This window comes from Pristis pectinata, chromosome 1 (assembly GCF_009764475.1).
Source record: "Pristis pectinata isolate sPriPec2 chromosome 1, sPriPec2.1.pri, whole genome shotgun sequence".
Lineage (NCBI taxonomy): Eukaryota > Metazoa > Chordata > Chondrichthyes > Rhinopristiformes > Pristidae > Pristis > Pristis pectinata.
This window is the reverse complement of record NC_067405.1, coordinates 149111121-149136588: the sequence shown is the minus strand read 5'-3', so window position 1 is coordinate 149136588 and position 25468 is coordinate 149111121. Positions and strand designations below refer to the sequence as shown.

Sequence of the window (25468 nt, the reverse complement as noted above, 5' to 3'; positions counted from 1 at the left end):
GTTGGCCCTAATTGATTGGAAGAGTAAGCTGGCTGGAGGGACGGCAGAGGAGAAATGGAAGGAATTTCTACAGGAAATAAGGAAATTGCAGGATAGATATATTCCAAGAAAAAAAGGTTTTTAATGGAAAAAAGGCACAAATGTGGATAATGAGAGAGGTGAAGGCTAAAATTAAAGCAAAAGGGGCGGCGTACAAAGAAGCAAAAATTAGTGGCAAGACAGAGGACTGGGAAGCTTTTAAAAACCTGCAGAGAGAAACTAAGAAGGTCATTAGGAAAGAAAAGATGAATTATGAAAGGAAGTTGGCGGATAACATTCGAAAGGATACTAAGAGTTTTTTTAAAATACATAAGGTGTAAAAGAGAGACACGGGTTGATATAGGACCAATTGATAACGGTGCAGGGGCTATTATAATGGACGATAGAGAGATGGCAGAGGAATTGAATGAATATTTTGCATCGGTCTTCACCATGGAGGACATCAGCAATGTGCCGGTTAGTCAGGAGTCTCACGAAATGGAATTGAGTTCAGTTAAGATTACTAGGGAGAAGGTGCTAGGAAAACTAAATGGACTAAAGACTGATAAGTCTCCCGGACCCGATAAGGTGCATCCCGGGTTCTGAAGGAGGTGGCTTTAGAGATAGCGGAGGCATTGGCGATTATTTTCCAGAAATCGATAGATTCAGGCGTGGTTCCGGAGGACTGGAGGGTCGCAAATGTAGTTCCGTTGTATAAGAAAGGAGGGAGGCAGCATAAAGGAAATTACAGACCTATTAGTCTGATGTCAGTGGTGGGAAAGTTATTGGAATCTATCCTCAAAGACGGGGTTACAGAATACCTAGAGGCGCAGGGCAGGATAGGTCCTAGCCAACATGGTTTTGTGAAGGGAAGATCCTGCCTGACCAACCTATTGGAGTTTTTTGAAGAAATCACAGGCAAGGTGGATAAGGGAGAGGCAGTAGGTGTTGTGTATTTAGACTTTCAAAAGGCCTTTGGTAAGGTGCCTCACAAGAGACTGATTAATAAGATGAGAGGTCATGGAATTACGGGTAGGATAACAGAATGGGTGGAGCATTGGCTGGTTGACAGGAAGCAAAGAGTGGAAATAAAAGGATCTCGTTCTGGCTAGTTACCGGTTACTAGTGGTGTGCCGCAGGGGTCGGTGTTGGGACCGCTCCTTTTTACCTTGTACGTTAACGATTTGGATGATGGAATAAATGGTTTCGTGGCTAAGTTTGCGGATGACACCAAGATAGGGGGAGGAGTAGGGAGTATTGAAGAGATAGGAAGGTTGCAGAGGGACCTAGACAGTTTAGGAGAATGGGCAAGGAAATGGCAGATGAGATTCAATGTAGGGAAATGTGCAGTTGTACACTCTGGAAGCAGAAATAAGCGGGCAGATTATTATCTAGGAGAAGAGAAAATCCAAAGCACGGAAGTACAAAGGGACTTGGGGGTACTCGTGCAGGATACCTTAAAGGTTAACCACCAGGTCGGATCGGTGGTAAAGAAAGCGAATGCTATGTTGGCATTCATTTCGAGAGGTATAGTGTATAAAAGTAAGGAAGTGTTGATGAGGCTCTACGGGGCACTAGTGAGGCCTCATTTGGAATATTGTGCGCCGTTTTGGGCCCCACATCTTAGGAGGGATGTGTTGACGTTGGAGAGGGTTCAGAGGAGATTTACGAGGATGATTCCAGGAATGAAAGGGCTTAAGTATGAGGAGCGTTTGTCGGCTCTTGGACGGTACTCACTGGAGTACAGAAGAATGAGAGGGGACCTCATAGTGACATTTAAAATATTGATAGGAAAGGACAGAGTAAATGTGGCTAGGCTGTTTCCCTTGGTGGGTGACTCCAGGACCAGAGGGCACAATCTTAGAATTAGAGGGTACAGTTTCAAAACAGAGATGAGGAAAAATTTCTTTAGCCAGAGGGTGGTGAATTTGTGGAACTCCTTGCCACGTACAGCAGTGGAAGCCAGATCAGTGGGGGCATTCAAGGAGGAGATAGATAGATATCTAAATAGTCAAGATATCAAGGGATATGGGGATAAGGCCGGTAATTGGGATTAGAATAGTTTTTTTTTCTTCTTCTTCTTCCCCCATTCCCCATTTCTCATTTCTATTTCCCTTTCCTTGGAGCAGACTCGATGGGCCGAATGGCCTGCTTCTGCTACCTTGTCTTGTGATCTTGTGATCTGTGCCTCTCCTAATTTTATATACTTTATCAGGTTTCCCGTCAGCCTCCAACACTCTAGAGAAAGTAATTCAAGTTTGTCCAACTTCTCCCTATAGCTAATACTCTCTAATTCAGGCAATTTCCTGGGGAAACTCTTCTGCACCCTCTCCAAAACCTCCACATCCTTCCTATAATCTGGCAATCAGAACTGCACAAAATACTTCAAATGTGGCCTAAACAAAGTTTTATATAGCTGCATAGCTGCAAAAAAAACGGAGGTTTCGTGGGTTTCGCGGGTTTCGCTTCGGCAGAGGTCGGGACTTCGGGACAGATAAGTTTTTTTGTATAGAGTTTTTATTGTAAGGTTTAGTTGAGTAAGGTTCTGTTTTATAAGTTTTTAAATAAGTTTTAATCGGGAATAGTGGGGACTGCACTGCGCAGGCGCGTGATGGCACCAGATAAGGGGCGGGCTGTTTAACAAGCGATCCGCCCTATCCAGCGGGCAGCGTCAGAGCGGGCAGTGGAGTGAGAGGGAGCAGAGTGTTCTGGGCTTTGGCTCAAGCGGCTTCGGCGTAAAGGGGCGAGGAAAGGTAGGTGACTTGAGGAAAGGAAGGGGTATGAGTGTGGTTTCCTGTACTCAGTGTAGATGTGGGAGTTCCCAGAGTCTCCCTGCCTCCGGGAAGGCTACATCTGCGCCCGGTGTGTCGAGCTGCAGCTCCTGAGGGACCGCGTTAGGGAACTGGAGATGCAGCTTGATGACCTTCGTCTGGTCAGAGAGAGTGAGGAGGTGATAGAGAGGAGTTATAGGCAGGTGGTCACGCCGGGACCATCGGAATCAGGCAATTGGGTCACAGTCGGGAAGGGGAAGGGTCAGGTACTAGAGAGTACCTCTGTGGCTGTACCCCTTGACAATAAGTACTCCTGTTTGAGTACTGTTGGGGGAGACAGCTTACCTGAGGGAAGCAAGAGTGGCAGTGTCACTGGCACAGAGCCCGGCCCTGTGGCTCAGATGGGTAGGGAAGGAGAGAGGAGGGCACTAGTGATGGGGGACTCTTAGTTAGGTGCGCAGACAAGCGATTCTGTGCACGCAGGAAAGAAACTCGGAAGGTAGTTTGCCTCCAGGTGCCAGGGTCTGGGATGTTTCAGATCGCGTCCAAGATATCCTGAAGGGGGAGGGAGAACAGCCAGAGGTCATGGTACATGAGAATTAGGAAGGAAGCTGAGAAGCAGGACCTCAAAGGTAGTAATTTCCGGATTACTGCCTGTGCTAAGCGACAGTGGGTATAGGAACAGATTAAGGAGGAGGTTAAATGCGTGGTTGAGGGATTGGAGTAAGGAGCAGGGATTCAGTTTTCTGGATCATTGGGGCCTCTTTTGGGACAGGTATGACCTGTTCAAAGAGGACAGGTTGCACTTGAATCCCACGGGGACCAACATACTGGTGGGGAGGTTTGCTAAGGCTACTGGGGAGAGTTTAAACTAGAACTGTTGGGGGTTGGGATCCGTACTGGAGAGAATGGGGAAGAGGTGTTTGGCTCTCAAATAGAGGAAGCTAGGAGTAAGTACCAATAGGCAGGTGATAGAGAAGGGACCTGTTCAGACAGGCTTGAGATGTGTCTATTTTAATGCAAGGAGTATTGTGAGCAAGGCGGATGAGCTGAGAGCTTGGCTCGATACTTGGAGCTATGATGTGGTGGCCATTACGGAGACTTGGATGGCTCCGGGGCTGGAATGGTTGATTCAAGTGCCGGGTTTTAGATGTTTCAGGAAGAACAGGGAGGGAGGGAAAAGAGGTGGGGGAGTAGCACTGTTGATCAGAGGTAGTGTCACGGCTGTGGAAAAGGTGGACGTTGTGGAGGGATTGTCTACGGAGTCGCTGTGGGTGGAGGTGAGGAACAGGAAGAGGTCGATAACTTTACTGGGTGTTTTTTTATAGGCTGCCCAATAGTGACAGGGTTATTGAGGAGCAGATAGGGAAGCAGATCCTAGAAAGGTGTGAGAATAACAGATGTTGTTGTGATGGGGGATTTTAATTTCCCAAACATCGATTGGCATCTCCAGACAGTGAGGGGTTTAGATGGGGTGGAGTTTGTTAAGTGTGTTCAGGAAGGGTTCTTGACACAATATGTAGATAGACCCACAAGAGGAGTGGCTAAACATTTTGGTGATAGTGATCATAATTCTATCTCCTTTACGTTAGCACTGGAGAGGGATAGGAACAGACAGACTAGAAAGGCGTTTACTTGGAGTAAAGGGAATTATGAGGCTCTCAGGTAGGAAATTGGAAGATTAAATTGGGAACAGATGTTCTCTGGGAAAAGTACGAAAGATATGTGGCAAATATTCAGGGGGTATTTGTGTGGAGCTCTGCATAGACATGTTCCGATGAGACAGGGGAGTCACGAAAGGATACAGGAACCGTGGTGTATGAAGGCTATAATAAATCTAGTCAAAAGGAAAAGCATACAAAAGGTACAGAGAGCGAGGTAATGTTAGAGATCTGGAAGAGTACAAGGCTAAAAGGAACTTAAGAAAGAGATTAGGAGAACCAGAAGGGGACATGAGAAGACCTTGGCGGGCAGGATTAAGGAAAACCCCAAGGCATTCTACAAGTATGTGAAGAGTAAGAAGATGAGATGCGAAAAGATAGGGCCTATCAAGTGCAGCAGTGGGAAAGTGTGTATGGATCCGGAAGAAATAGCGGAGGTACTTAATGAATACTTTACGTTAGTATTCACTATGGAAAAGGATCTAGGGGATTGTAGTGGGGACATGCAGCGGCCTGAAAAGCTTGAGCATGTAGATATTAGAAAAGAGGTGGTGATGAAACTTTTGGAAAGCATCAAGTGAGATAAGTCGCTGGGACCGGATGAGATGTACCCCAGGTTGCTGTGGGAGGCGAGGGAGGAGATTGCGGAGCCTCTGACGATGATCTTTGTGTTGTCCATGGAGACGGGCGAGAGTCCGGAAGATTGGAGGGTTGCGGATGTTGTTCCCTTATTCAAGAAGGGGAGTAGGGATAGCCCAGGGAATTATAGACCAGTGAGTCTTACCTCAGTGGTTGGTAAGCTGATGGAGAAGATCCTGAGAGGCAGGATTTATGAACATTTGGAGAGGTATAATATGATTAGGAATAGTCAGCACGGCTTTGTCAAGGACAGGTCCTGCCTTACGAGCCTGATTGAATTTTTTGAGGATGTGACTAAGCACATCGATGAAGGGAGAGCAGTAGATGTAGTGTATATGGATTTCTGCAAGACGTTTGATAAGGTACCCCACGCAAGGCTTATGGAGAAGGTGAGGAGACATGGGATCCAAGGGGACATTGCAGTGTGGATCCAGAACTGGCTGGCCCACAGAAGGCAAAGTGTGGTTGTAGAAGGGTCGTATTCTGAGTGGAGGTCGGTGACCAGTGGTGTACCTCAGGGATCTGTACTGGGACCCTTACTCTTTGTGATTTTTATAAACGACCTGGATGAGGAAGTGGAGGGGTGGGTTAGTAAGTTTGCGGATGACATGAAGGTTGGGGGTGTTGTGGATAGTTTGGAGGCCTGTTAGAGGTTACAGAGGGACATAGATAGGATGCAAAGTTGGGCTGAGAAGTGGCAAATGCAGTTCAACCCAGATAAGTGTGAAGTGGTTCATTTTGGTAGGTCAATTATGTTGGCGGAATGTAGTATTAATGGTAGGACTCTTGGCAGTGTGAAGGATCAGAGGGATCTTGGGGTCTGAGTCCATAGGACGCTCAAAGCGGCTGCGCAGGTTGACTCTGTGGTTAAGGCGACAATATGGTGTATTGTCCTTCATCAATCGGGGAATTGAATTTAGGAGCCGAGAGGTATTGCAGCTATATAGGTCCCTGGTCAGACCCCACTTGGAGTATTGTGCTCAGTTCTGGTCGCCTCACTGCAGAAAAGATGTGGAAGCCATAGAGAGGGTACAGAGGAGATTTACAAGGATGCTGCCTGGAATGCGGAGCATGCTTTATGAAAGCAGGCTGAGGGAACTCGGCCTTTTCTACTTGGAGAGACAGAGGATGAAGGGGGCCCTGATAGAGGTGTATAAGATGATAAGAGGTATTGATCAGGTAGATAGTCAGAGGCTTTTCCCCAGGGCTGAAATGGTGGCCACAAGAGGACATAGGTTTAAGGTGCTGGGGAGTAGGTATAGAAGAGATGTCAGGGGTAAGTTTTTTACTCAGAGAGTGGTGTGCATGGAATGAACTACCGGCAACGGTGGTGGAGGCGGAGACAATAGGGTCTTTCAAGAGACTGTTAGACAGGTACATGGAGCTGAATAAAATAAGAGGGCTATAGGTAAGCCTAGTAATTTCTAGGGTAGGGACATTTTCGGCATAGCTTGTGGGCCGAAGGTCCTGAATTGTGCTGTAGTTTTTCTATGTTTCTAACATGTCTTCCTGATTTTGATACACAACGTCTCAAGCAACAAAGGCATGTATGCCATATGCCTTCGTTACCACCCTATCTATTTGTATTGCCACTTTCAGGGAGCTATGAAACCTGCACCCCAAGATCCCTCTGTACATCAATGCTCCAAGGGTCCTGCCATTTATTGTATACTTTCCCCTTATATTTGACCTCACAAAGTGCAACACCTTACACTTGTCCAGATTAAACTCGTATCTGCTATTTCTCTGCCCACATTTCCAACTGGTCTATATCCTATAGAACCATAGAACAATCCAGCACAATACAGGCCCTTTGGCCCACCATGTCGTGCCGACCTTCAAACCACTCCTAAGACTTCCCCGTTCCTCCCACATATCCCTCTATCTTAAATTCCTTCATATGCTTATCTAACAATCTCTTGAACTTGACCAATGTATCAGCCTCCACCACCACCCCAGGCAGCGCATTCCATGCACCAACCACTCTCTGGGTGAAAAACCTCCCTCTGATATCTCCCTTGAACTTCCCACCCATTACCTTAAAGCCATGCCCTCTTGTATCGAGCATTGGTGCCCTGGGAAAGAGGCGCTGGCTGTCCACTCTATCTATTCCTCTTAATATTTTGTATACCTCTTATCATTTCTCCCCTCATCCTCCTTCTCTCCAATGAGTAAAGACCTAGCCCCTTTAGTCTCTCCTCATAATCCATACTCTCTAATCCAGGCAGCATCCTGGTAAATCTCCTCTGCACCACTTCCACATCCTTCCTATAATGAGGCGACCAGAACTGGACACAGTACTCTAAGTGTGGTCTAACCAGAGTTTTGTAAAGCTGCATCGTTACTTTGCGGCTCTTAAACTCGATCCCACGACTTATGAAAGCTAACATCCCATAAGCTTTCTTAACTACCCTATCCACCTGCAAGGCAACTTTCAGTGATCTGTGGATATGAACCCCCAGATCCCTCTGTTCCTCCACACTGCCCAGAATCCTGCCATTTACCTTGTATTCCGCCTTGGAGTTTGTCCTTCCAAAGTGTACCACCTCATACTTCTCCAGATTGAACTCGATCTGCCACTTGTCAGCCCAGTTCTGCATCCTATCAATGTCCCTCTGCAATCTTCAACAATCCTCTACACTATCCACAACACCACCAACATTTGTGTTGTCTGCAAACTTGACAACCCACCCTTCTACTTCCTCATCCAAGTCATTAATAAATATCACAAAAAGTAGAAGTCCCAGAACCGATCCCTGTGGGGCACCACTAGTCACAGTCCTCCAATCTGAATGCACCCTCTCCACCACAACCCTCTGCTTTCTACAGGCAAGCCAATTCTAAATCCACACGGCCAAGCCTCCCTGGATCCTTTGGCCTCTGATCTTCTGAAGAAGCCTACCATGCGGAACCTTGTCAAACGCCTTACTAAAATCCATGTTGACCACATCTACTGCACTACCCTCATCAATCTTCCTGGTCACCTCCTCAAAGAACCCTATCAGGCTAGTGAGGCAAGATCTTCGCTTCACAAAGCCATGCTGGCTGTCCCTAATAAGTCCATGATTCTCTAAATGATCATAGATCCTATTTCTTAGAATCCTTTCTAGCAGCTTACCCACCACAGACGTAAGGCTCACTGGTCTGTAATTCCCTGGACTATCCCTACTACCTTTTTTGAATAAGGGGACAACATTCGCCACCCTCCAATCCTCCGGTACCATCCCCGTTGACAACGAGGACTCAAAGATCCTAGCCAACGGTTCAGCAATCTCCTCCCTCACCTCACGAAGCAGCCTGGGGAATATTCCGTCAGGCCCCAGGTACTTATCTGTCCTAATATTTTCGAACAACTCCAACACATCCTCTCTCTTGATATCTACATACTCTAGAATATTACCCTTACCAACACTGTCCTCAGCGTCATCAAGACCCCTCTCCTGGGTGAATCCTGGTGAATCTTTCGACAACCTTCCTCACTGTCCACAACTATGCCATTGTCTGTGCTGCTTTCAAACTTACTTATCAGCCATCTATATTTGCATCTAACTCAATTATATATATCACAAACAACAGGGGTACCACCACCAATCCCTGTGGAACACCACTGGTCAGACCTCCAGTCAGAATGACACCCCTTCAACCACTAGTCTGTCTTCTATGGCCAAGCCAATTTTTAATTGGAATTGGTTTATTATTGTCTCTTGTACTGAGGTAGAGTGAAAAACTTGTCTTGCATACTATTCATCCAGATCAATTCATTACACAGTGCATCGAGTTAGTACAGGGTAAAATACAGATTGCAGAGTAAAGTGTCACAGCTACAGAGAAAGTACAGTGCAGGTAGACAATGTGCAGGTGCAGGGTCATAACGAGGTAGATTGTGAGGTCAAGAGTCCATTTTATCATACTAGGGAACTGTTCAATAGTCTTATAACAGCGGGATAATCCAATCTACCAAGTCTAAAGGATAGTCAGCATGGCTTAGTGCACAGGAAATCATGTCTCACAAATTTGATTGAGATTTTTTTTTTGAAGAGGTGACCAAGAGGATTGGTGAGGGTAGAACAATAGACATCGTCTACATGGACTTCAGGAAGGCTTTTGACAACGGCCCACATTTTAGGCCGGCCTGGAAGCTGAGATCATGCGGGACCCAGGGCAAGTTAGCCAACTGGATACACAAGTAGGAGACAGAGGATGGTGGTAGAGGGCTGCTTTTCAGACTGGAGGCCTGTGCCCAGCGGTGTGCCACAGGGACTGGTGCTGCGTCCATTGTTATTCGTCATTTATACTAATGATTTGGATGAGAACAAACATGGTAAGGTTAGTAAGTTTGCAGATGACACCAAAATTGGTAGCATGGTGAACAATGAAGAAGGTTGTCTTTAAGAATGACAGATGGAATTTAACTCGGACAAGTGCAAGATGTTTTATTTTGATCAGTTAAACCAGGGCAGACTTGCACAGTAAAGGAATATTGTAGAACAGAGGGTTCCAGATGTGAAAGTATATAATTCCCTGAAAATAAAGACACAGGTAGACAAAATAGTGAAGAAGCCATGTGACATTCTTGCCTTCACTGGATGGGGCATTGAAAACAAGAATTCAACATCATGTTAGAGCTGTACAAGATGTTGGTGAGACTGCACCTGGAATATTGTATGCCGTTCTGGTTACCATACTACAGGAAGGATGTGATTAAGCTGGAGAAGGTGCAAAAAAGATTCACAAGGATGTTACCAGGATTGCAGGGCTTCGGTTATAAGAATAGACTGGGGCTTTTTCCTCTGGAACATAGGATGCTGAGGGGTGACCTTACAGAGGTATATAAAATCATGAGGGGCATTGATAAGATGAATGGTTACCCCACCCCCACCCCCCAAGGGTAAGGGAGTTTAAAACAAGAGGGCATAGGTTTGTGAGAGGGGAAAGATTTAAAGAAGACCTGAGAGGCAAGTTTTCCCACAGAGAGGGTGGTGGGTATATGGAAAGAGCTGCCAGAGGAAGTGGTAGAGGCAGGTACATTTACAACTTTTAAAAGACATTTGGACAGGTACATGGATAGGAAAGGCTTAGAGGGATATTAGAGGGGTTGTACTTAAAAAAAAATTAGGAGAGCAAAGAGGGGAGACAAAATATCATGGGCAGTCAAGAACAAGAAAAATTCCAAAGCATCTTAGGTATATTAAGGGCAAGAGAGCAACCAGTAAATGAATATGATGCAATAGGGACTAAAATGGCAGTCTATGTGTGGAGCCAGAAGATACAGGCATGGTCTTAAATGAATACTTCTCATCTATAGTCACTGAGAAGGAGGTTATAGCTGGAGAATTCGGAGGGACAGAGGGGGGAGGGGAGGGAGACAATGACATTTAACAACATGTCAACATTAAATAGGTGGTATTAGCTGATTGAGTGGCCTTAAGCATGGATAAATCACCAGGGCCTGATGAAATGTATCCTAGGGTGTCATGGGAGGCAAGGGAAGAGATTGCTGGGGCCTTAACAGAGACTTCTAAATTTTTGCTGGCCACAGGTAAGGTAACAGATAACAAGAGGATGGCAAATATAGTACTTTTATTCAAGAGGAGCAGCAGGATTAAGGAAGCTAATTACAGACCCGAGTCTAAAGTCAGTGGTAGGGAAGTGACTGGAAAAAAATCTGAAAGGAAAAATTTGCTCTTGCAAATGCAGGGTTTAATCAAAGATAGTCAACATAGTTTTATTAGAGGGAAACCCTGTTTGAACATTGACTGAATTTTACAACTTCCTGATGAAGTCAATGCAGTTGATGTAGCCTACACGAACTTCACGAAGGACTTTGACAAGGTACATGGGAGACTGGTCCATAAAGGTTAGAGACCAAAGGATCTGGGACGTTGGCAAATTGGATCCAAAGATGGCTTCTTCATAGGGAAACAGAGGGTAAAGTTGTGGGGTTGTTGTGAAGAGTGGAGTACCAAAGGATCAGTGTTGGGACCCTTACTGTTTGTTGCATACACTGACAACTTGGATGGGAATGTAGGAGGTATGATTATTACATTTGCAGAAGTTGGTAGCACTGTTGGTATCATGGAAGGTACTCTTAGGCTGCTTGCTGATACTGATGGAGACACAAGAAACTGCAGATGCTGTGATCAGGACCAAAACACAAACTGCTAAAGGAACTCAGTGGGTCAGACAGCATCTGTGGAGGCAAAGTGATAATCCTGTCTTCGGGTCGAGGCCCTGCATCAGGATGATACCGATGAGTTGGCAAGGCAGGCAGAACAACAGCAGACGGAACTTAATCCTGGTAAGTATAAGGTAATGTTTATAGGACAAACATCGCTAATAAAAAGCTAAGACACACAATGAATGGTTGAAAGTATTGAGAAATAGAGGGACCTCAGTATACATCCAAAGATCCCATAAGGTGGCAGCACAGGTAGATAGGTGGGACACTTGTCTGCATTTAGCCAAGGCATAGAATATAAGAACAGGAAGGTTATAGTGCAACTATATATAACATTTGTCAGGCCATAGGTGAAGTACAGTTGAGGTTCTGGTCACCATAGTATTGGAAGGATGTGATTGCACTGGAGAGAGTGCAGAGGAGATTCATCAGGATGTTGCCTGGGATGGAGCATTTCAGTTACGAGGAAAGACTGAATAGAGTGGGTTTGTTTTCCTTGTTGCGGAAAAGGCTTGAGTGCGGACCTGATAGAGGTGTGCAAAATTAAGAGGGACATAGATATGGTATATAGCAAGAAACTTCTCCTCATGGCAGAAGTGTTCAAAGCCAAAGGAAATGGGGTTAAGGTAAGGGATAGGAGATTAGAGGGGATCTGAGGAAGAACTTTTTTTAATCCAGAGCGTGGTTAGAATCTGGAATGCACTGGGATGGTTGAGGCATAGACTGTCACAACATTTAAGTAGTACCTCAATGAGCCCTTGAATTGTCAGGGCATAAAAGGCCATGGACCAAATGTTGGAAAAAGGGACTAAAATAGATAAGTACTGATGGTTGGCATAGACATTGTATGCTGCATGACAATGACTTTCTTTTCTTAGGTATGCTAATTTCTTTGATATCCTCGTTCACTCTAGACCTATAGTCCTCCATCATTTCTGGGCAGATTTTTTGTCTTCTTCTGTGAAGGCAGACTCAAAATATTTCTTTAACAACTGTCTCTTCCTATTCCCCAAAAGAATTGCTCTTGTTTCAGTCCAAACTGGGCCCATATTGATTTTTGCTTTTTCTTTTTTCTGCTGATGCCTTTATCCTGTTTTTATGATTCTCTGAGAGGGGAATCAGAATCATACAGCAGGGAATCAGGCCATTTAGCCCACCAGGTCCACATTGAGCAGTGAGCACCCATCTGTATTAATCCCATCTTCCAGCATGGCACTTGCTTCCACTGTGAAAGCCCGGATGCCTCTGGAAGGAAACCAGAAGATACATGGAGCAACAAGACAACTGAATTCTGTTTGGCATTAAAAAACCGCTATGCACTAAGTAAAATTACTTGGCTAAGGTTTTAAACTTAATCTTAGTTGAAAAGGAAGTTCATGAATTTTATATTTAATCATAATGGCTAAAATGACAGAAAATGGAAGCCTCAACTGAAGAGCTATTGGCTGAACCCACACCAAGGACTACAATTAACAGCCTTCGTTTCTTTGAACATTTAACCATACAATAACCATTGAACAATACACCACAATACAGGCTCTTCGGCCCACCACATTTTGCCGACCTTCAAACCACTCCTAAGACTATCTAACCCCTTCCTCCCACATCCCTCTAAAATTCCCCCATATGCTTATCTAACAATCTCTTGAACTTGACCAACGTATCAGCCTCCACCACCAACATTTACAGCAACAATTGCCAACATAATTAGGATACTGTCTGAAGACAGTTGAGTTCACATGAGTATTTGTTATTGAATCCACTCAGTATTAATTATTAAGAACAAAAAAAAAACAATATGTGGACGCAGAGGGATGATCAATGTTTCAGGTCAAGACCCTGGCATCAGTCCTGATAGAGTCTCAACTTGAAATATCAACTATGCCTCTCCCTCCACAGACTGCGCCTGACCCTCTTGAATTCCTTCAGCAGTTTGGTTTTTGCTCCAGATTCCAGTATCTGCAGTCTGTCTCTGTCTCAATTACTAAAGAGTTTTAATTTCATCTTTAGAGATACATGGGATAAATTCTCATGCCAGGCATGTGCGAATTAACACCTTGGTGTTGGTTAACCTTTCAAACATCGATGAACCCACTATATCTTTGTCACAATTTTTAAATTCAAGTTTCTAGCATTAGTACTTTTATTTGTATTTCTATATTACAGAGTCTATAAACTCAGCACCCTCATTCATCTTCAATAACTTTTTTGAAGCCAATACTTTAATGGAGTCAATTATCACCTTGGAATACACACAATGCTAACAGGCAAGGTGGGAAGATCAAACACTTCTCTTTCCACATGGCACTCTTACAGCCTCTCTATAGCTCATCCACTGAAACAAGCACGTCTGAATGATGGCTAGTCCTGCTGCTAAAATCACAACTTTCTAGTTAATGAAATGAATAAAACTGCTCTGATCCATCCTTTTCCCCAGCAATAACTGAGGAAGCTGACAGACAGGTCAATGGCCCTGGATTATGTTAAAGAAACATTCCAGTTTTCTGTCACACATCCATTCTGTTAACTTTAGCATTCTCCCCTCCATTTCTGGAGGCATGCTCTCAGCTCAGTGACTAAAAGCAGTACGAGGGCGTGAGTTTGGCACACATTGCTGAAGAACATGGAATGATAAGCATGCACATGATTTGAATAGTTTGAATAGACATCTATCCAACTTTGGTAAAAGCTGAAATTCACTTAAAGTTTAGTGTTTGCGATTCATGTGGGAAACAAAAACGTGGCTATGTCTGTGAATTAATTGGAAGCACTGGTGGTGGAAGTGCTGTTTATTCACATCGCTCAAAATAAAGAAAAATGAATAAATCTGTGTTCAAAATAATCAGGAAATAATTTGATGAAGCTTAATTATAAGCCACTGGCATCAGCAGTAATCCAATGAGACATACCTACACAACAGTAGACTGTGCTATGGGTTCACTAACAAATCCTCACAGTATTGGGATCCCAGTTACTGCAAACATCGGAACATGGCACCTACTGTGTACCTGTTACAGGTACAGTAAACTAGTCTGCATAAACCTATTTGTATCATGTACAGTTTGCAGATTATAACAAACATCACAGTGTTGGCAAATGGCCAGCCTGGAGCAGATCTAACTTGGTAATAAATTAGAGAAGCTAAACTGTTTAATTTAGGATTGGATTTCTTCCAAAAATGAAATTCTTACCTGCATGATTTTTCTTCACATCCTTTTTGCAAATAAACAAACAAACAAACTAATAATCATTCTGTACAATGCAATAAAAACAATTTGGGTAATCAGTAACTAGAATAAATACAATGACAGTAAAAAAAAAGTTCAGTAATTAATACATGTAATTTTATTTGACAGCAGAGGATTTAGAAAAATATCAAAAAAGTTTAAACAGAGATCATTTATAGGCAATGAAAGTTGGACCTCACATTCCAGTGAAATAACAGACAATGCTGATACAGAAAAACCCCTCTGAACCATTCACAATATCGACTGTGAAGCTTCAGAAAGAAAATGGAAGCATTGGGGAGAGGGGGGAGGGAAGAGGGGCAGGAGGAGGGAGGAGGAGGAGGGGGGGGGGGAAATGGGGGGGGCAGCAGCTGTTCAGCCCCTTGAGCCTGGTGCACCATTCAATAAGATCATGATTAATATGACCCAACTCCTCATACTTACTTTTTGCCCAAATTTCCCCACTCGTGTACAGAATTCTCTCCATCTCAGATTGACAAATAATAGTTGGCTTGGCATCCAGCTCCATTTGTCGAAAAGGGTGCCAAACTTCCACCGCCCTATTGTGTAGAAGTGTTTCCCTCTGCCAGTCCAAGCCTCCCTAGCAAGCAGAAATAGTATCTCTCCAACAGATCATTTCCCCTTAAAAACTTCAATCGTCATTCCTTTAGACTTTCTAAATCCTAGAGATCACGACTGCAAGGACAACTATACAGGAAGCCATTCTAGAGACCTTCGTTGGCAGGTGGGATCCCAGACTTAGCATAGATGGGCCGGTTGCCCTATTCTTGTTGCACTTAACTGAGCTGGAGCATGTTATTCTACGTCTTGGCCTTCGCCTGTGTACAGTGATTAATGTGTCTTGTGGTGAGCTATGTTTTGTTCAGTCACGTAGGTGATGCTCCACATGCTGAGCAATGAGAGGTATCAGGTGGTTACCTGGTTATTCAGAACTAGTGGGCTGAAGGAGCAGAGTGTGAAGTATTGGGGAAAAACCCATCAGCAGCTGTAAATTGCTGAGAATGAATTGTGATGTAGGAACATTCAGAGGCTCATCCTGATCCTTGAGTCTATCTGCCATTCAGTGAGATCTTGCGTGATCTGTGACCCACCTCCAGACATTTGCCTTTGCCCCATATCAAGTACCTTTGATCAACAAAAACCTAACAACAATTACCATTTGTGGAAGAGCGCTCCAAATTTCTACCACTCTCTGCATGTGGGAATTTTTCCAAACCTCATGTCTGAAACCCTGCCTCTAATTTTAGATTCTGCCTCTAATCCCAGATTGCCCAATCAACAGAAATAGTTTCTCTATACAGAATCTACAGCGTAGAAACAAGCCCTTTTGGCCCACTTTGTCCATGCTGACTGTGATGCCCATCTACGTTAATCCCATTTGCCTGCATTAAGCCTGTATCCCTCTGCTCCTTTCCTACCCAAATACCTGTCCAAATGCATTATAAACATTATAGTTGTATCTTCTTCTACCAGTTTATTCCAGATATTTACCACCCTCTGGGCGAAAGATTTATCTCTGAAATCCCCTTTAAATTTATCCCCCGCCCCCACCCCCACCCCCCAACATCTTGTACCTATACCTTCTAGTTCTAGACTCCCCTGCCCTGGGAAAAATATTTTGATCATCTCTATATCTATAAATTTATAAACCTCTATAATGTTACCCTCAGTCTCTTACATTCCAACGAGAATAAACCCAGCTATCCAAGCTCTCTTGTAACTTCAGTCTTTTATTCCAGGTAATATCCTGGTGAATTACTTCTGCACTCTCTCCATTGCTACCACATCCTTCTGGCACTGTGGCGACCAGAACCGTACGAACATAGTAGTCCAAGTGCCATCTAACTCATGTTTCATACCACTGCAATATAACGTCCCAGCATTTATACTCAATGCCTCGGCCTACAAAGGCAACCATACCAACTGCCCTTTATCCTGCCCTATCCAGCTGTGTTGCCACTATCAGGGAGCTATGGACTTGTACCCCAAGGTCTCTCTGTACATCAGTGTTCCCAAGGTCCCTGCCATTTGTTCTGTGTCCTACCAGAATTTGACCTCCTGAAGAGCATTACCTCACACTTAGCTGGATTAAATTTCATCTGCCACTGCTCCACCCAACTTTCCAGCTGATCTATGTTCTACTGTATCCTTAGACAACTCTTCTTCACCATCTACAACACCATAAGTTTTTGTGTCACCTGCAAACTTACTAATCATACCCCCCATATTCTTATCCTTTATAACAAGTCCTCTAAATATATTACAAATAGCAATGGTCCCAGCAGTGATCCCTGTTTTACTCCACTTGTTACAGATTTCCAGTCAGAAAAACACCCCTCCACCACCTCGCATCACCAAGTTAATTTTGGATCCAGTTTAACAACACATCTCGGGTCCCTTATGCCTTAACCTTCTGGTCCAGCCTACCACCCAGGACCTTGTCAAAAGCTTTACTGAAGTCCATGTAAACCACACCTACCTCTCTGCCTTCAAGTTTCTTAGTTACCTCCTCAAAAAACCCAATCAGATTTGTGAGACATGATCTCCTTCATCAGTTGTGGCTAATGAAGATGCAGAAATCTCCAGAGGCCCAGCAATCTCCCTCCATTAACACCCTGGGATAGATTCCATCAGGTCCTGTGGATTTACCCACTCTCCAATATTTCTAGAACTTCTTCCTTCCTGATCCTGACATGTTCTAGAATATTGATGCACCCTCCTTGAAGCCTCCAGCCTCCACTTCCTTCTCCCTGGTGAATACTGATGAGATTTCATTTAAGTTCTCCCTCCTATTCCCTGGCTCCATGTATAGGTTACCCCTCTGGTCCCTGATGGGACCTACTCCTTCTTTAGCTACCCTCTTGTTTCTAATATCTTTTAGAAGTATTTTAGGTTTTAAGATTTACCTTAATCCTACTTGCCAAGGTCATTTCAGGGCAATCAGTTCACTAACACCTTGACAGCATCACTCAACTGCTCCCCCATATTTTCTAAATTGCAGGAAATACAAAACTAATTTGTTTAATCCCTCCTCGTTAATCAATCATTTGAAACCATGCAGTCAAGTAAATCTCTAGCTTGCTTTCCTACAAATCCAACCCATCCTTCCCACAGTGGTGACCTGAACTGCCCAGTGCTCCAGGTGTGGCCTCACCAGGACTGTTGCACTTTTCTACTATTCAATGAGGCAATAGTGGACCTGGATTCTACCTGCATATAGCCACCTGGACTCTACTGGTCCTCTTGTCAGGGAAAAATAAATCATACAATTTCAGATTTGAAATTATTAACCAAGCTAGAACAATTTCTTTTTCCTTCCAACAACCTTGGCATGATGAAAAATTTCCTATCTGTTTTTGAATGGCCTCATTCTCTCCTGCTCCAAGATACGTCCACAGAGGAAATGGATTCTCTCCATCTACTCTGACAATTGCTTTTGAAATCCCAAAAACATTCCCCAAAACATCCCATAACCCACCACATACCAGAGAATCCGTCCAATTTATGTAACAGCTTTGCATAATCCAATCATTCCACAAGTCCAGTCACTCCCCAGGAGCGTACACAGTCCAAACATCATAGTCATATAGCATGGAAACAGGCCCTTCACCCCAACTCGACAATGTCGACCAAGGTGCCTACCTGAGCTAGTCCCATTTCCTGATTTTGCCCATATCCCTTTAAACCTTTCCTATCCATGTACTTGTTCAAATGTCTTTTAAATGTCGTAAATGTACCTACCACTACCATTTCCTCTGGCAATTTGTTCACATACTCACCACCCTCTGTGTGAAAAACGTGCCCATCAGGTCCCCTTTAAATCTTTCCCCTCTCACCTTAATATTTTCCCCTCACCTCAGTTTGGGGTCCAGAGCTGTACACAATGCTCCAGGTGTGATCACCAGGCTTTGTGGAGCAGCGTAAATATCCAGACACTTACATACCAGTAACAAAGGCGTTTCAACTATCTTTTTGTATTTTCCTACTGCAAGGACATGCAAATATGTTTTATTTCCACTGCTGCTGGCTTTCTATCATTTAAGTAACTCTCTGATCGATCCCCTTTTAGTTCAGAGTGAGTAATCTCTTGCGTTGAAACCAATCTGCCAGGGTTTTGCCCACCCACCACCTATCAGCCTTACTGCTATGTTTTGCCTACACTGCATATTGTACCACCAGCCTTTATAGAGTCGGCCCACAATGTTGTGCCTTTAAACCTCGCCTAAGACTTTAAACCTCGCCTAAGACTTTAAACCTAACCCCTTCCTCCCACATATCCCTCTATTTTAAATTCCTCCATATGATTACCTAGCAATCTCTTGAATTTGACCAATGTACCTGCGTCCACCACCACCCCAGGCAGCGCATTCCATGCCCCAACCACTCGCTGGGTAAAAAACCTTCCTCTGATATCTCCCTTGAACTTACCACCCAATACTTTAAAGCCATGCCCTCTTGTATTGAGCACTGGCGCCCTGGAAAAGAGGCGCTGGCTGTCTACTCTATCCATTCCTCTTAATATTTTGTACACCTCTATCATGTCTCCTCTCATCCTCCTTCTCTCCAAAGAGTAAAGCCATAGCTCCCTTAGTCTCTCCTCATAATGCACACTCTCCAAACCAGGCAACATCCTGGTAAATCTCCTCTGCACCCTTTCCAACGCTTCCACATCCTTCCTATAATGAGGCGACCAGAACTGGACACAGTACTCTAAGTGTGGTCTAACCAGAGTTTCGTAGAGCTGCATCATTACCTTACGGTTCTTAAACTTGATCCCACAACTTATGAATGCTAACACCCCATAAGTTTTCTTAACTACCCTATCCACCTGTGAGGCAACTTTCAGGGATCTGTGGATATGAACCCCCAGATCCCTCTGCTCTTCCACACTGCCCAGAATCCTGCCATTAACTTTGTACTCCGCCTTGGAGTTTGTCCTTCCAAAGTTTACCACCTCACACTTCTCTGGATTGAACTCCATCTGCCACTTCTCAGCCCAGCTCTGCATCCTATCAATGTCCCTCTGCAATCTTCGACAGTCCTCCACACTATCCACAACACCACCAACCTTTGTCATCTGCAAACTTGCCAACCCACCCTTCTACCCCCTCATCCAAGTCATTAATAAAAATCACGAAAAGCAGAGGTCCCAGAACCAATCCTTGTGGGATGCCGCTAGTCACAGCCCTACAATCTGAATGCACTCCCTCTACCACAACCCTCTGCTTTCTACAGGCAAGCCAGTTCTGAATCCACACGGCCAAGCTTGCCTGGATCCCATGCCCTCTGACCTTCTGAAAAAGCCTACCATGTGGAACCTTTTCAAATGCCTTACTAAAATCCATGTAGACCACACCTACTGCACATTTACACATTTATAGCGAGGAAATAGACAACAGATAAACTTTCGCTCCATCCTACGTTAAATCAGTCGATATATTTAATAAACTTAGCATGCATAGATCATGAAAGTATTTTGGTAGCACATATCTAATTATTAATACTGGTCCAGAAGTTTTATTGCATAACACAGGACTTCTACATGCTATATGGTTGAACTTTATCTGAAACCCAACCACCAACGGCAATGGCAACTCTTTGTGCAGATGGCCCAGTGTCTGATGTGCTCAGGCATGGAGGCTGCTTGACATTTAGCAGTGACATCAATCAAAGTGCAATGAACAAATCACATCACTTTTGTAATGTTCTAGCACGGGCAGTTAAATTGTGGCACAGGCCTCGAAAGCAGCAACAGGCATTTACCAGAGGGAAGAGACCCACTGAAACACAACTCAAATTGCCACCTGACTGCTCTGACTAATGTTTCCAGGGTCATCCATTTGTCTGGAAGCTGGTGGGAAGCCTGAGTAACAACAATTCCTGGCCTGGGTGATCACCCCTCAGAGTGCAACGCTTTACTGACTGATGGAGGCATTTAGTGCTCACCCTAGGGCAACCTGCCCTGAAATGAACTGCAGCTTTCAGTGCTCTGGTCGTGCCGGGATTGCAGATTTTACGCCCCTCTCAGAGATTAGGAACTATTGTATAGTCTGTGTACAATTAAGCATACAAGGCTTGGGATTCACAATCTAATACAATTTCATCATGTGCATTACAACACTGCTGCCCTGCAGCCTCCGTGAAACCAGAATGAACCCTCACTACACTGCTTCGATGAACAGTTCTGCATGCAGTACAATTCTGCCTGCTGTCACTTCTCTGGTGGTTCTTGGGGTTTGGACAACAAAGAAAGAAACACATTGCCCATGCTTACCTTGAGAATGTTGACTCACGCACCTAGTGTGGAATGAAGCCCTGTAAAGATTGCATGGATTTCCTACCTGAAGTAAACTGAAGTTGAGAGGAGACCTAACCAAGGTTTTTAATATTATGATGTAGTTCAACATTATGAAGATGTTCTCACTTGGATTCAAGACCAGAAATGAAGCCATAATTTTAAGGCAGCCACAAATAAATGCAATAGGAATTCAGGAGAAACATCTTTGCTCAGAAAACAGTGAACAGATAGAACCTGCTAGCTCAAGTTGTAGCTGAGGCCAACAGAGATGCAGGTAAAAACAACACATGGGAGAAAGGAATCATGGGCCAACATGAAAGATGGGAGAAGGTTCACATGGAGCATAAGCTCAAACATGAACCCAGTAGGACAAGGACAAGTTTTGGTGTCGTAATTATACAAGGCTCTGGAGGAACCACATCTAGAGATTATAATTTTAGCCTCCTTACCTCAGAAAAGGCACAAGAATGTACAAGGCACGGTTAATAAATCTGCAAATATCTAAAATTGGTGGTATCTTAGACAGTGAAGAAGGTTATCAAAAATTACAATCGGAGCTGGGCAGGTGGATCAAGGAATGGCAAATACATTCAGTGCAGGTGTGCAAAGTGTTACATTTTGGGAAGTCAAACCAGGATAGCACTTTCACAGTCAACAGCAGGGCCCTGGGGGGTATTGTACTCCTAGGTCTCTTTGTTATACAAGTACATAGTTCCATGAAAATGGTATCACAGGTAGACAGGGTGGTGAAGGAGTAGCTTGGCATAGCAATCTTCATCAGTCAAGGCACTGAGTATAGGAGTTGGGACATTATGTTGCAGTTGTACAAGACATTGGTGAAGCCACACTGGAGTATAGTGTACAGTTTTGGTTACCCTGTTATAGGAAAGACATCACTGAGCTGGGAAGAGTGCAAAGAAGATTTATGAGAACGTTGACAAGACTCAAGGGTCTGAGTTATAGGGAGAGGTTGGACAGGCTAGGACTTTATATTCCTTGGAATGTAGAAGGCTGACCTTGAAGGTGTATAAAATCATGATGGTCATAGACTGAGTGAATGTGCACAGTTTCCTCCCTCCCCCACAAGGAAAGGGATTCAATGTGAGAGGGCATAAGTTTTAGGTGAGAGGGGAGAGACTTAAAAGGGACCTGACAGGTAAATTGTTTTATTTTTAAACCCAGAGGGTGGTAGGTATATGGAATGAGCTGCCAGAGGAAGTGGTTGAGGCAGGTACAATAACACTTAAAAGACATTTGGACAGGTACATGGATAGGAAAGGTTTAGAGGGACATGGGCAAAATCAGGAAATGGGACTAACTTAGGTGGGCATCTTGGTCAGCATGCAAAAGTTGGGCCGAAGGGCCTGTTTTCCTGCTGTATTACTCTATAACTAAAAGACAGAAACCATAGAAAAACTACAGCACAGAAAACAGGCCATTCGGCCCTTCTAGTCTGCGCTGAAACATTATTCGGCTCGTCCCATTTACCTGCCCCCAGCCCATACCCCTCCAGACCTCTCTCGTCCATGTATCTATCCAATTTACTCTTAAAAGTTAAGAGCAAGCCCACATTTACCACATCAGATGGCAGCCCATTCCACATTCCCACCACTCTTTGAGTGAAGAAGTTCCCTCTAATGTTCCCCCTAAACCTTTCACCCTAAAGCCATGTCCTCTCGTACTTATCTCTCCTAATCTAGGTGGAAAGAGCCTACGTGCATTAACCCTGTCTATGCCCCTCATCATTTTATAAACCTCTATCATATCTCCCCTCATTCTTCTCTGCTCCAAGGAATAAAGTCCTAACATGCTCAATCTTTCCTTATAACTCAACTCCTGAAGACCCGGCAACATTCTTGTAAATCTCCTCTGCACTCTTTCAATCTTACTGACATCCTTCCTGCAGTTCGGCGACCAGAACTGCACACAATATTCTAAATTTGGTCTCACCAATGACTTACACAACCTCACCAAAATATTCCAACTCCTATACTCAATACTTTGATTTATAAATGCCAGGATTCCAAAAGCCTTTTTTACAACCCTGTCTACCTGTGACTCTACTTTCAAGGAATTATGTACCTGAACTCCCAGATCCCTTTGTTCCTCCACACTCCTCAGTGCCCTACCATTTACTGTGTATGTCCTCCCTTGATCTGTCGTTCCAAAATGCAACACCTCACACTTGAGCTTTTTGAACTTAAAATGGGTTCAATAAAGGTTCCCTGAATTCATCACTGGGATGAGATGTCTCCCAATAAGCAGAGGCTAAATTATTTGGAGTTTAGAAGACTGTGATAATCTTATTGAAAGATACAAATTCTTCAAGGGCTTGTCTGGGTGATTGCTGGGAGTCCGATTCTTCTAGTTCAAGAGTTTTTATTCAGTTACAGAATGTGAACATCATTGGCAAGGCAACAGTTATTGCACATTGCCCAACTAACCCGCAAAAAGTGATGGTGAGTTGGAAGCTGTTGATAGATGGAGTAAAGCAAAGGAACATGCCATTCGGCTCATGGCGTCTGTGCCAACTACGATGCCAATGTTAACTAATCTCATCTACCTGCAGATGGTCCATAGTCCTCCATTCCCTGCCTCTTCATGTGCTTGTCTAAATGCCTCTTAAGCATTGCTAACGTCTACTTCTACCACTTCCTCTGGCAGCATGTTCCAAGCACCTACCACACTCTGCATAAAAAAAACTTTCCTCACATATCTCCTTTAAACTTTCCCCCTCTAACCTTAAACTTATGCCCTCCAGTATTTGACATTTCCATCCCAGGAAAAAGAATATCTACCCTATCTATACCTCTCAATTTTATAAACTTCTATCAGGTCTCCCCTCAGATACCAACACTCCAGAGAAAACAATCCACGTGTCCAACTTCTCCTTATACCTAATACTCTCAATTCCAAGCAGCATCCTGGTGAACTTCTTCTGTCTCCACATCCTTCCTGTACAACACTCAAGATGTGGCCAAACAAGTTTATACGGTTGCAACATAGCTTCCTAACTTTTTAAGTATAAAAGTTATGCCCATCCAATGAAGGCAAGCATGCCATATGCCTTCCTTATCACCCTATCCACTGTGTTGCTACTTTCAGGGGGCTATGGACTTGCACCCCAAGATCCCTCTGTACATTAATATTCTAAAGGGTCCTGCCATTTACAGTATACTTTCCTCTTGTATTTGACCTCCCAAAATCCAACAACTTGCACTTGTCCAGATTAAATTCCATTTGCCATGTTTCTACCCAAATATCCTGCTCTATCCTTTGAGAACCTTCCTCACTATCCATAACTCCACCAATTTGTTGAATGTTTTACTGAAGTCCATGCAGACTGCCCTACCCTCATCAATCTGTCCACATATCTATCCAAATGTCTTTTAAACATTATAACTGTACCCGCTTCAATCACCTCCTCTGGCAGCTCATTCCATATACCCACCACCCTCAGTGTGAATATGTTGCCCTTTAGGTCCACTTTAAAGCTTTTCCCTCTCACCTTAAATCTAAGTCCTCTGGTTTTAGACTCCGCTGGGAAAAAGACTGTGACCATTCACCTTATCTATACCCCTCATGATCTTATAAACTCTACAAGGTCACCCTGCAGCCTTCTGAGCTCTAGGGAAAAGAGCCCCAGCCTCTCCAATCGCTCCTTATAACTCCAGTCCCAGCAACATCCTTGCAAATCTTTTCTCCATCCTTTCCAGCTTAATGACATCCTTCCTATAGCTGGGCGACCAGAACTGGAGACAACATTCCAAGTGCAGTGTCACTGACATCTTGTACAGCTGTTACATGTCCCATCTCTTGCCTTCATTGGTCAGGGCATTGAGTGCAAGTGCCAAACACCTTCTTCACAACCATCTACCTGTGGTTGGTGAAGGTATGCGATGGTAGGGGGGGCGGGGTTGTCAATGAGGGCAGGTGAATTGGTGGGGTGTCAATGAGGACAGGTGTGTGCATGCACAGGGGGCAGAATGTTGGGAGTAAAGGTGATGGGGATGTGTGGAGGGCTGGTGTCTAGGGACTGGGTGACATTGGTCAGGCAGATCATGGTGGCAGATAAAAAGGTGTTGGTTGGATGTTTCTGGGTACTAAGAGCGGTCAATGACGATGGGAAGTTAAATATTCCATCTATTGCAGTTGGAGGGACACATCTGACTCCCCAGCAGTGTGCCTGCAAGGATGATGCCCCTCCATGGTGATACAAATCCCCACCCTCAGGCCAAACAGCTTCCTCTTACAGCCCTTAAGTGAGGTGTAGAGTTGGGTCAGCATCAGGGAACACTGCATGCCACTTGACATCTGTGCAAGCCCAGCAACTTCCAAACACTAGCCCAATACCGGATTGGACGTACTAGCAATAACTTCACTCCATGGTCTTTTCCTCAAATGTGGAATTGGTGCTCTAAGCCCACACGTTGGGTACTTGATCTAAAACTGGTGGCAGCCACAGGATAAGAAATGGTCACTTGAGATTAAGCCAAAGGGGAATTTCTTCACTCTGAGGTTTGTGAATCTTTAGAGCTCTCTCCCCACGGAGGCCAGTGAATGTTCATCATTGATTATATCGAAGACTAAGACTGATAAAACCTTTGGGAGCTCTCAGGCAATAGGAGTCTGTGGGGATTAAATGGGAAAGTGGT

General features: G+C 44.2%; 1 protein-coding gene across 3 annotated transcripts in view; it reads right to left on the bottom strand.

Moving 5' to 3' along the window:
• LOC127574641 (feline leukemia virus subgroup C receptor-related protein 2-like) overlaps positions 1-25468 on the bottom strand; it is a 171502-nt gene that overhangs the window by 71923 nt on the left and 74111 nt on the right. The gene's annotated exons all lie outside the window — the stretch shown is intronic.